At 40.8% G+C, this 13,169-nt stretch overlaps 1 long non-coding RNA gene across 1 annotated transcript; it reads left to right on the forward strand.

Moving 5' to 3' along the window:
- LOC124528981 (uncharacterized) lies at positions 1 to 12,969 on the forward strand. Its single transcript, XR_006966261.1, has 2 exons — positions 1 to 640; positions 12,719 to 12,969. It is a non-coding gene; the product is annotated as an uncharacterized LOC124528981 (long non-coding RNA).
- The last annotated feature ends 200 nt before the right edge of the window (positions 12,970 to 13,169 follow it).

A 13,169-nucleotide genomic window follows, 5' to 3' on the forward strand; every position in this document is an offset into this window, starting at 1 on the left:
AGATGATGACCTGAGCTGAGATCAAGAGTCAGACACTTAACCAACTGAGCCACCCAGGTACCCCTACATCTATTACATTTTGAAGGAATTAGGATCAAAACTTTTTTTAATGTTTTTTTATTTAAAATCAGTTCATTCTCGCATGCCATTCAAAATTGCTGAAAATATTTTTGCTGAAAATATTTAAGGGGATTTGCATTTCCAAAAAAGCTGGAAGAGACTGCTATTAATTAATTAATTCATCCCTGTTATAGGAGGTTTGGGTTAGTTTCAATTTCTCACTTTTATAGGTTATTATGAATGATTCTGCAGTCAACATACAAATGCTAGTTTATGAAACTAGTCTTGAATGCCTTCAGTTTTATCTCCTAAGCTCTATAACATGGAAATGTTTGTTTTGCATCTTGTGTCTCCCATTGCAGAAAACTTGGCGATGCAGGAAATTGCCATTTGGACAGAAATACCATGGCACTGACTGAGTGCTTGATTAGTTCAGATGGCTTGGAACCATTTGGGTAACTCTCCTAGGAGGGACACTTATTCCTTTATCCCTCCACATTGCTGTGACCTGTGCGGTTTACATGCTGGAAATCTGGACCAGAAAAAACAATCGAATTGATCGCCAGCTGCAGCAGCCGAGGTAGAGAAGTTCGTGTGGACTTGAGTCCTCGGCCCATGGGGAACAATTGCTGGCCTGCGAATCGGTTGCTAGAAAGACTAACATCTCCAATGTGACGTGCTGTAGGGCGAAAAGGAAGAAAGTGAAGCCCTGGGCAGATGGCCTTGGAGTATTGGCTTGGCTGAAACATTACATTCCACTGTCTGTAATAGAAAACTCAGAGGTTAAATATGGTCCATTCATTGGCAATTTCATGCTGCTCAGCCTGATAAAAGTCTGCTATTTCATATGCTCAAGGGGCATAGCAGGGTGTGCACAATATTCCCAGCTCAGTGGGGGACACCAGGACCTTCATGGTGCCCCCTGGAACCTCCCAACAACCAGCCAGCTTGAGCCCTCCCACATCTCCAGTATAGCCCCACATCACCTCAACAAGATCAGTGAATACTTTTCAATATGCTTTTCCTCCTTCTTCATCTGTTCTTTTTTTTTAATTATTTTTTAAAATTTACATCCAAATCAGTTAGCATATGGTGCAACAATGATTTCAGGAGTAGATTCTTTAATGCCCCTTACCCATTTAGCCCATCCCCCCTCCCACAACTCCCATAACCCTCAGTTTGTTCTCCATATTTATGAGTCTCTTCTGTTTTGTCCCCCTCCCTGTTTTTACATTTTTGTTTCCCTTCCCTTATGTTCATCTGTTTTGTCTCTTAAAGTCCTCATATGAGTGAAGCCATATGATTTTTGTCTTTCTCTGACTAAGTTCACTTAGCAGAATACCCTCCAGTTCCATCCACGTAGTTGCAAATGGCAAGATTTCATTCTTTTTGATTGCCAAGCAATACTCTATTGTGTATATATACCACATCTTCTTTATCCATTCATCCATCGATGGACATTTGGGCTCTTTCCATACTTTGGCTATTGTTGACAGTGCTGCTATAGACATGGGGGTGCCTGTGTCCCTTCGAAACACCACACCTGTATCCCTTGGCTAAATGCCTAGTAGTGCAATTGCTGGGTCATAGGGTAGTTTTATTTTTAGTTTTTTGAGGAACCTCCACACTGTTTCCCAGAGTGGCTGCACCAGTTTGCATTCCCACCAACAGTGCAAGAGGGTTCCCGTTTCTCCACATCCTCACCAGCATCTGCTGTTTCCTGAGTTGTTAATGTTAGCCACTCTGACCACTGTGAGGTGGTATTTCCCTGATGATGAGTGATGTTGAGCATTTTTTCATCTGGTTGGCCATCTGGATGTCTTCTTTGGAGAAGTGTCTATTCATGTCTTTTGCCCATTTCTTCACTGGATTGTTTGTTTTTTGGGTGTTGAGTTTGATAAGTTCTTTATAGATTTTAGATCCTAACCCTTTATCTGATATGTCATTTTCTAATATCTCCTCCCATTCTGTCAATTGCCTTTTAGTTTTGCTGATTGTTTCCTTTTCTGTGCAGAAGATTTTTATTTTGATGAGGTTCCAGTAGTTCATTTTTGCATTTGTTTCCCTTGCCTCCAGAGATGTGTTGAGTAAGAAGTTGCTGCGGCCAAGATCAAAGAGGTTTTTGCCTACTTCCTCCTCGAGGATTTTGATGGCTTCCTGTCTTACATTGAGGTCTTTCATCCATTTTGAGTTTATTTTTGTGTCTGGTGTAAGAAAGTGGTCTAGGTTCATTCTTCTGCATATCGCTGCCATTTTCCCAGCACCACTTGCTAAAGAGACTGTATTTATTCCATTGAATATTCTTTCCTGCGTTGTCAAAGATTAGTTGGCCATATGTCTGTGGGTCGATTTCTGGGTTCTCTATTCTGTTCCATTGATCTGAGTGTCTGTTTTTGTGCCAGGACCATACTGTCTTGATGATTACAGCTTTGTAGTATAGCTTGAAGTCTGGGATTGTGATGCCTCCTGCTTTGGTTTTCTTTTTCAAGATTGCTTTGGCTAATAAGGTCTTTTCTGGTTCCATACAAATTTTAGGATTATTTGTTCTAGCTCTGTGAAGAATTCTGGTGTTATTTTGATAGGGATTGCATTGAATATGTAGATTGCTTTGGATAGTATCGACATTTTAACAATATTTGTTTTTCCTATCCAGGAGCATGGAATCTTTTTCCATCATTTTGGGTCTTCTTCAATTTCTTTCATAAGCTTTCTATAGTTTTCAGTGTATAGATTTTTCACCTCTTTGGTTAGATTTATTCCTAGGTATTTTATGGGTTTTGGTGCAACTGTAAATGGGATCGATTCCTTGATTTCTTTTTCTGTCGCTTCATTGTTGGTGTATAGGAATGCAACCAATTTCTGTGCGTTGATTTTATATCCTGCAACTTTGCTGAATTCATGAATCAATTCCAGCAGTTTGGTGGTGGAATCTTTTGGGTTTTCCATATACGGTATCATGTCATTTGCGAGGAGTGAAGGTTTGACCTCCTCCTGGCCAATTTGGATGCCTTTTATTTCTTTGTATTGTCTGATTGCAGAGACTAAGACTCCCAATACTAGGTTGAATAACGGTGGCGAGAGTGGACATCCCTGTTTTGTTCCTGACCTTAGGGGGAAAGCTCTCAGTTTTTCCCCATTGAGGATGATATTAGCATTGGGTCATTCATATATGGCTTTTATGATGTCTAGGTATGCTCCTTCTATTCCTACTTTCTTGAGGGTTTTTATCAAGAAAGGATGCTGTATTTTGTCAAATGCTTTCTCTGCATCTATTGAGAGAATCATATGGTTCTTGTCCTTTCTTTTATTGATGTGATGAATCATGTTAATTGTTTTGCAGATATTGAACCAGCCATGCATCCCAGATATAAATCCCACTTGGTCGTGGTGAATAATTTTTTTAATGTATTGTTGGATCCGGTTGGCTAATATCTTGTTGAGGATTTTTGCATCCATGTTCATCAGGGAAATTGGTCTATAGTTCTCCTTTTTAGTGGGGTCTCTGTCTGGTTTTGGAATCAAGGTAATGCTGGCTTCATAGAAAGAGTTTGGAAGTTTTCCTTCCACTTCTATATTTTAGAACATCTTCAAGAGAATAGGTGTTAACTCTTCCTTAAATGTTTGGTAGAATTCCCCTGGAAAGCCATCTGGCTCTGGACTCTTGTTTTTTGGCAGATTTTTGATTACTAATTCAATTTCCTTACTGTTTTGGGTCTGTTCAAGTTTTCTATTTCTTCCTGTTTCAGTTTTGGTAGTGTATATGTTTCTAGGAATTTGTCCATTTCTTCCAGATTGCCCATTTTATTGGCATGTAATTGCTCATAATATTCTCTTATTATTGTTTTTATTTCTCCTGTGTTGGTTGTGATCTCTCCTCTTTCATTCTAGATTTTATGTCTTTGCGCCCTTTCCTTTTCCTTTTTGATCAAACTGGCTAGTGGTTTATCCATTTTGTTAATTCTTTCAAAGAACCAGCTTCTGGTTTCATTAATCTGTTCTACAGGTTTTTTTTTTTTTGGTTTTGATAGCATTTAATTTCTGCTCTAATTTTTATTATTTCCTGTCTTCTGCTGGTTTGGGGTTTTATTTGCTGTTCTTTTTCCAGCTCCTTAAGGCATAAGGGTAGGTTGTGTATCTGAGATCTTTCTTCCTTTTTTAGGAAGGCCTGGATCACTATATACTTTCCTCTTATCACCGCCTTTGCTGTGTCCCAGAGGTTTTGGGTTGTGGTGTTATCATTTTCATTGACTTCCATATACTTTTTAATTTCCTCTTTAACTTCTTGGTTAGCCCATTCATTCTTTAGTAGAACGCTCTTCAGTCTCCAAGTATTTGTTACCTTTCCAAATTTTTTCTTGTGGTTGATTTCGAGTTTCACAGCGTTGTGGTCTGAAAATATGCATGGTATGATCTCGATCTCTTTGTACTTACTTTGGGCTGATTTGTGTCCCAGTATATGGTCTATCCTGGAGAACATTCCATGTGCACTGGAGAAGAATGTATATTCTACTGCTTTAGGATGAAATGTTCTGAATATATCTGTTAAGTCCATCTGGTCCAGTGTGTCATTCAAAGCCATTGTTTCCTTTTGATTTTTTGATTAGATGATCTGTCCATTGTTGTGAGTGGGGTGTTGAAGTCTCCTATTATGGTATTACTATTGATGAGTTTCTTTATGTTTGTGATTAATTGATTTATATATTTGGGTGCTCTCACATATGGCACATAAGTGTTTACAATTGTTACATCTTCTTGGTGGATAGACCCCTTGAGTATGATATAATGCCCTTCTGCATGTCTTCATACAGTCTTTATTTTAAAGTCTAGAGTCTGATATAAGTATGGCTACTCCAGCTTTCTTTTGTTGACCATTAGCATGATAGATGGTTCTCCATCCCCTTATTTTCATTCTGAAGTTGTGTAGGTCTAAAGTGATCTCTTGTAAACAGCATATAGATGGATCTTGTTTTCTTATCCATTCTGTTACCTTATGTCTTTTGATTGGAGCATTGAGTCCATTGATGTTTAGAGTGAGTACTGAAAGATATGAGTTTATTGCCATTATGATGCTTATAGAGTTGGAGTTTCTGGTGGTGTTCTCTGGTCCTTTCTAATCTTTGTTGCTTTTGGTATATATATGTATATATATTTTTTAGTCTTTTCTCCCCTCAGAGAGTCCCCTTAAAATTTCTTACAGGGCTGTTTTAGTGGTCACAAACTCCTTTAATTTTTGTTTGTCTGGGAAACTTTATCTCTCCTTCTATTTTGAATGACAGACTTGCTGGATAAAGAATTCTTGGCTGCATATTTTTCTGATTCAGCACACTGAATATATCCTGCCACTCCTTTCTGGCCTGCCAAGTTTCTGTGGATAGGTCTGCTGCAAACCTGATCTGTATTCCCTTGTATGTTAGGGACTTTTTTTCCCTTGCTGCTTTCATGATTCTCTCCTTGCTTGAGTATTTTGTGAATTTGACTATGATATGCCTTGTTGATGGTCGGTTTTTGTTGAATCTAATGGGGGTCCTCTGTGCTTCCTGAATTTTGATGTCTCTGTCTTTCCCCGGGTTAGGAAAGTTTTCCACATAACCCTATTACCCCTTTTTCTCTCTCTTTATCTTCTGGGTCCCCTATGATTCTGATGTTGTTCCTTTTTAATGAGTCACTGATTTCTCTAATTCTTAAATTTTTTAAATGTTTATTTATTTTTGACAGAGAGACAGAGCGTGAGTGGGGGAGGGGCAGAGAGAGAGAGGGAGACACAGAATCCAAAGCAGGCTCCAGGCTCTGAGCTGTCGGCACAGACCCCGACCCGGGGCTCAAACTCAGGGCTTGAACTCACAAACCATGAGATTGTGGTGACCTGGGCTGAAGTCGGACGCTTAACAGGCTGAGCCATTCAGGCGCCCCTGGTTTCTCTAATTCTTAAATTATGCTCTTGTGCCTTAATCTCCCTCTTTTTTTCCGCTTCATTATTCTCTATAAGTTTGTCCTCTCTCTCGCTGATTCTCTGTTCTGCCTCATCCATCCTTGCCACCACTGCATCCATCCATGATTGCAGCTCAGTTAGAGCATTTTTTATTCACCCTGACGAGTTTTTCCTTCTTTTATCTCTGCAGAAAAGGATTCTAATCTATTTTCGACTCGAGCTAGTATTATTATTGTGATTCTAAATTCTGGTTCAGACATCTTGCTTGTATCTGTGTTGCTTAAATCCCTGGCTGTCGTTTCTTCGTGCTCTTTCTTTTGGGGTGAACGCCTTCGTTTTGTTATTTTGAAGGGAGAAAAGGAATTGATGAGGTAGAATAATTAAAATTAAAAAAGAATGAAAATTTTAAAAAATTAAAATTAAAAAATTAAACACACAAATCTAATAAATGATGCTAGATCTTAGGTGTGTTTCTGGTCTGGGTGTTGAAAATGGCTTGACAGATTAGAAAAAAAAAGGGGGGGAGGAAATTGTTTGAGAATTTGAAAAAATGAATACACTGAAGTAGACTAAAATGAGATGATTGGAGTAAAATAGAATTTGAGAAAATTTACACAAAAGAATATAGTAGAAAAAAATTAAAGAAAAATATTTTTAATAAAAATTAAATATAAAAATGATGTTTTCCCTTTCTGTATTCAAGAAAAAGAAAAGAAATGAAAAAGAAAAAAAGAGAAAAAAAAGAAATCGCTTGAAAATTTGAAAAAGTGAGTACAATGTAGAAGACTAAAATAAAATGATGGAAGTAAAATAGAATTTGAAAAAATTTACATAAAAGCAAAAAATATAGAAAAAAATAAATAAAAATATTTTAATAGAAATTGAAAGTAAAAATGAAGTTTTTCTCTTTCTGCATTCAAGCAAAAGAAAAGAAATGAAAAAGAGAAAAAAGAAAAAGAAATCGTTTGAAAATTTGAAAATGTGAATACACTGAAGTAGACTAAAATAAAATGATGGAAGTAAGAATTTGAAAAAAAATTACACAAAAGTAAAAAATATAGTAAAAAATTAAATAAAAATATTTTTAATAAAAATTGAAAATAAAAATGAATGTTTTCTCTTTCTGTATTCAAGAAAAAGAAAAGTAGTGTAAAAGAAAAGAAAAAAAGAAAGAAAATTGAATAGATGGACCTGCTAACAGATTGAAATAGGGCTGAAATTACTTCGTTTTCCCCTAGAAGTCAGATTATGTAGCGCTTTATAGTCCATAAACTAAGCTGGCGGTGAGACTTGTGTTCTTGAAGAGCGAGGTTGGCCCAGTTGGGCGGGGTTCAGTGTAATGGCTCCATTCTCCACTAGATGGCACCACTAGCCTACTGGGGCGGATAGTTGCGGTGCTCATAGGTGGGTATGTGCATGGCGGGAGCAGTGAAAATGGGTTCACCCAGCTACCCACTCTCCAGTATTGGAACTCTGTTCTCCCCGATCAGCAATCACGCACCCGTCCTCTGTCTTCAGCTCACATCCACTCCCCGCTTTCTCACTCTCCGTGACCAGGCCCCGGGCAGCACCTCTCTCCCGAGTTTTGTCTCAGATGGGGCTGTTTTCCGGCCCCTTACTTCTGAAGGCCTGCGGCTTTGACCTGTTCCGCCCCTCTGCGGGAGGGTCTCACCGAGCAATGGCCAAATGGTGGCTGCATGCAGGAACGCTTGCTGGACCCTGCTGCAGCCGGTGCCCCGAGACTGCGGCCAGGTGCCAGCCTGCCCCAGCAAAAGTTTGCAAGATAGTGTAGCTGCAGCTTTTCAGGAATTATGGAAAATCACAACACACATCTGGCACCAGGCTTCACCCTTAAGGACCTTGTTCCAGCACCAGCGAATGTGGCTCTTTTCTGGGGTCTGCTGGGACCAGGTGGCCTCAACAGTCTCTACCAAATGTCCTTCCAGCAGTGGAATTGCTTTTCCCCGTGTGGCCTGAGAACCTCCCGGACCCCACTCTGTTCCTGGGGATTCGCTCTTCCCACCAGAGCACCGCCAGGTATCGAGCTGTGGAGTTGCAGCCTTTGCGCTCTCCGTGTTTACAGTCTTAATGGAATTTAGACCCTCTCCTTTCTCTTTTCTCCCTTTTTAGTTTAGTCCCTTCGGCTATTTCCAATTTTCCACTTTCTCTCCAGCTGCTTTTGGGGAGGGGTGCTTTTCCCGTATTCTACCCCCACCCCCAGGCTCCATCCTCTCTCTGCCTGCAAAAGCAGCTCCCTGCCCTCCGTGGCTTCTCGCTCCCCAAGTTCACCTCTCTGCGCCACGTACCTGCTGAATTCTGTGGTTCAGGTGGTGCGGATTGTTGTGTTAATCCTCCTATCAGCTTTCTAGGTGTGTAGGATGGTTTAGTGTTGGTCTGGCTGTATTTCATGGATGTGAGACACACAAAAAACTTCCATGCTGTTTCGCCATCTTGGCTCCTCTCCCGTTCTTCATCTGTTCTTAAGCTGAATGTCTAAGAATGGTTTTAGTTACCACTTCTAACTCCCAGGGTTGTTTTGTTTTTTGTGTGTGTGTGTGTGTGTGTGTGTGTGTGTGTTTTGAGATAATTTAGTACTTTTGATTTAATATACAGAATCTGTATACTTATATACAGATTCTCAGATATAGATATATCACAGATGTAAATATCTCAAGTTTCATTGCCCATGATGGTTTCCTGTCATCTTCTTGCCTTACCTTCATGTCTCTTTAGGTTTGTGATCTGATGAGAACATTTGCTTGAGAAAATTCCTCCTTTGGGGCCACTTAAGTGATACAGTCTCTGAATTCATGCATACCTTCAAGATTCTTTGATGTGTGAAATGGGATATCTTGGCCGGGTATAGGATTGTGGCTTGTAGTTCTTTTCTCTGAGAAGTCTGTAGATCTGAACCTACCGTCTTTCATTTTCTAGCATGACATATGAGAAGTCCATGGCCAGTCTGATTCTTTTCCTTTGGGAAGTGATTTTGTCTTTTTGTCTGAAGATTTTATGATTTTCTTTCTTTTTTGAATTCAGGAATTTTACTGGCATTTTGCTAGGTGTGTGTCTTTTTACATACACACAGTCTAGAAATCAGTATTCTCTTTCAGTCTATAGGCCACCAATATTTGTTTAACTTACAGAAATGTTCTTTTATTATTTTTTAAAGTATTGCCTCTTTTTCTAGAGCTCCATTATAGAATTAGGTGTTTAGGCCTGTCCTCCAAGTCTCTTATCTATCTATCTATCTATCTATCCCCCTCCCCCTTGTCATTGAGATATTTCTTGGACTTGCCACTAATTTGGGTCTTAACAGAAAGTTTGTATTTATCTTTAGAATTGCTTAATTGATAAATTATGTGGGTTTTTTTTTTAGCTTCAGCATTTCTTGTCTCTGTTGCGAATGATTCCCTCAATGTGATGTTATTTTCCCCCTACTAAATTGTTGTCTGTCTTCTCCAGCAGCTTCATTTCCTTGGGCATGTATTCTATTTGTTACAACTTGTCATTCTGTCTTTGACTGCAGACCATCCTTAGGTGGGATTTGTTGTTGCCATCACTCTTGTTGGATGTCCAATGGGAGCACCCAGGTAAGATTGTTTAAATACCCTGGGAGGCAGCAGTGACAGGAAGAGGGAAGAAAACCAGTTTCCATTCTAGGGAGTTCACGGATACAAGTCAGGCCACAACCCCCAATGTTGTATGTACATGGGGGAGAGTTCCCTGATGCTGGTCTCCGTGTACCTTACCAATCTCATGGGCAAAGAGGGATTAGATAATCCTATTAACTTTTTAACGTTATAGAACCCCAGTAGCCAGGCATGCTTTTTAGCTCAGATGGTGATCATCACAACTGGCTCCCTTTATCTCCAAAAGCTTCATCCTTCCCAGGATATACCACTGTCAAATGCCTGGTCTCCAGGCAATCGTCCTGCCCTTGGGAGAGACAGTCTTATTCTAGTTCTCTCTGCCAGAGTCCAACAAAACCTAAGACCTTGCCTTCCTCCAGCTTGCTACAGACTCCAATAGCTGTTTGGCTTAGAAAACCCATAGACATGAGGGTAGGAGTAAAGGGAGAGAAATGAACACAGTTAGGTGGCTCTGTTCCCCAAATGTTTCTGCATCCTCTGACAGAGCTTGTATTTTTGTATTCGTTTTTTCTTATTCTTTGATGATAGAGAATCTCTCACTCACAAATGTAGTTTGACTTTTCCCCAACGCCTCTTTAATATATGCCAAAATGGATATGGTGTTTCTCTCCTCTGCCCTACTAATGGAACAAACTATACCAGCATCGTTGCCAATACCGACCAATGCTCCCACTCCTGGAGTAAACCCCTAGCCAAGTCATTTCATAGTTAGGATGCTTTCAACTAAAAATTATAAAAATCCAAGCTAGCACCATGTTAAACACTAAAGAAATGTATCGATGTATCTTGCAAAACTGTTATACGCTAGCACAACCACAATATTGGCATTGATACAGGCAAGATAGAGGATATTTCCGTCAGCACAAGCATCCTTTGTACTGCTCTTAATTTTTAAAATTTTTAATTGTGGTAAACACACACACATAATATAAACCTTACTATCTCAACATTTTTGAGGGTACAGCTTAATATGTTAAGCATGTTCACTCTTGAGTTCCACTTACTCCAATCTTTGGCGAATATTAAACATTTACTTTTCACCTGGGCCTGTACTAGACTCAACGGCAGGGTGGGTATATCATCAGTAATGTTTAAAATGGGGTTGCTGATTACAGAAAATGTTAACAAACTAGGGTGGGGTGGGGTAGGGGGAAATACATGTACACGTGAAAAAATAAAATGGCGACTGCACGTCCCAAAGGCCAAATTGTAGAATAGACAACTTCTGTCTCATCCTTGCCTCCTTTTCTTTTATCCCTTTGTGTGCCTGGGCTTCCCTTGTATGACCTTCCTCTTTCTTTTATCTCTTCTCTAGATATTTCAGAAACCAAACTCTGTGAAATTTATTACCTCTGGTGAAATGCCAAAGTGATTAGCTAATTAATCAGAGTGCCCGAAGGACTTTTCCATTTTTCTGCACCTGTCATGAAACATTAAAATCACGTGGAAGGCTTTCCTTAGAGGCTTCATCCTATAGCCATTTGCTTTGGTCTGTGTCCAGCAGGTGGCGCTGAAGGATAGTTAATTGAAGCCATTATGCCTCTCAATAGTACCCTAAATAACTACTGGGTTTTAGAGCATTTTGGCTTATTCTACTTGATTGCATAATAATCAAAATCTTGGATAGTCTATCCCTTGACTCTTTCACTCCTGGATTTCCAACATTCTTTTTGCCCCAATTCTTGGCAATTTCAATATCTGCGTGGATACCCTTCCCACATCTTGACTTCTCAGTTCCTTGACTTCCTTGTATCCTTGATCCCTTCCCTTTAACAACCTAGGACGTTTTCCTTTGGGCTTCTTTTCTTTCTTACCTACATCATGGTTGGTGATATCCAATCCAGTGGCTTCAAATACCACTTACATGCAGATGACTGTTGACCTTCTATCCAACACCAATGTCTTCTCTAAGACCAGGCTCCACCTGAGTGTCTCATCAGCATCTCAACTTAACATGTTCCAAATAAGAGCTTCTCTCTGCTTCCCTCACAGCCCTTCGCCTCTCAATGAATGGCATCTCCACCTCCATGGCTTGGGCCCCAAACCTTGACGTCACGCTTGACTTCTCTCTGTCTCTCCCATTTTCTGTCCCATACAGAATATATTGTATGGGATCCTGTTGGCTCTTCTTTCAGAATATATCCAGGGTATGACCACTTCTCACCATCTGTGTACCACGTCCCTCTCCAAGCCAGAGCCACCTCTCACGGGGACGGCTGTCATGACCTTCCAATTCATCCCCCAGCCCCTGCCTTGTCTCCTTCCCATCTATTCTGAAGACAGCAGCCAGCGTGACTCTGTTAAAACATAAAAGAGATCCTACCCTTTTTCTTTTCTTTTTTTTAATAAAGTGTATTTATTTTGGGGAGAGAGAACACACAAGTAGGACAGAGAGAGGGTGACAGAGAATTCCAAGCAGGCTCTACACTGCCAGCACAGAGCCCCAGGTGGGCTCGAACTCATGAACTGTGAGATCATGACCCAAGAGGAAATCACGAGTTGGGCGCTTAACAGACCGGACCACCCAGGCACATCACCCCCCCCCCATCCTTTTCCTAACTGACATTGCCAAGAATTCCCATCTCACACCCAATAAAAGCCCAAGTCATTACAATGGCCTGCAAAGCCATATACAAGGATGCCCCCACCCTACACCAAGCTCTCTGGACCTCATCTTCTAGTACGTTCCCCACTCACTCTGCTCCAGTCTCACTAGCACCTCTCAGTTCTTCAGCACCCCAGGCCTGGTCCCATCTCAGACCAGTTGTGTCTGTTTCCTCTGCCCAGAAGGATCCTCCCCCAGCAGTGGCAGGGCCCCTCGGCCACCCTCTCCCCACCAATGAGGTCTTCCCTGAACCCGTGGTGGAAAATCACAGGCTGGCTACCCTCATAATTCTCTAGCCTGCTTCTAGCTTTCTTCTTCTCCATAATGATTTAAGCACACACACACACACACACACACACACCATACACATACAGATACCCATCTGGTTTCTTGCCTGTCTCTCCCCAACTAGAGTGTAAGGTCCATGTGGGCTGAGACTTGTGTCTGCTTTGTTCACTGTTGTCTCCCCAGGGCCGACAGGAGCACCTGGCACGGGACCAGCCCTCCATACAAGCTTGCTGAATGACGAGTGAACAGATAATTATTCTGGATCACATTAGTGGTCGAATCCCAGAATGTGTCTGGACACACAAATAAATACCACCTACCACTCATGACTGACAGTACTTTGCCCTTCCGAAGTACAAGCTCAGGCGGATCTGCAAGTCCTTTCAAGGTCAAGGCTTTCCTGAAAGGAAAGATTAAAACTCAGAACAAACCAACTCACATGTCTTCGTAAATCATTTCCCAACAAATGCTCTGCCCACAGTTCCCTTTCCTGGGGCCAGCTATTGTCTGAAGGCATAACTCCTAACGGCATAAATTCTGCAGAGCTGAACACAGTGGCATGTTTTATAAAATACCAGCCAGCGACAGAAAAATATCCTCATCCTTACAATCATCTATAAATGCAGGGTTCCCA

This window comes from Lynx rufus, unplaced genomic scaffold, assembly GCF_022079265.1.
Source record: "Lynx rufus isolate CCGP_SWC_20201006 ecotype Redwood Valley unplaced genomic scaffold, mLynRuf1.p SCAF_6, whole genome shotgun sequence".
Taxonomy (NCBI): domain Eukaryota; kingdom Metazoa; phylum Chordata; class Mammalia; order Carnivora; family Felidae; genus Lynx; species Lynx rufus.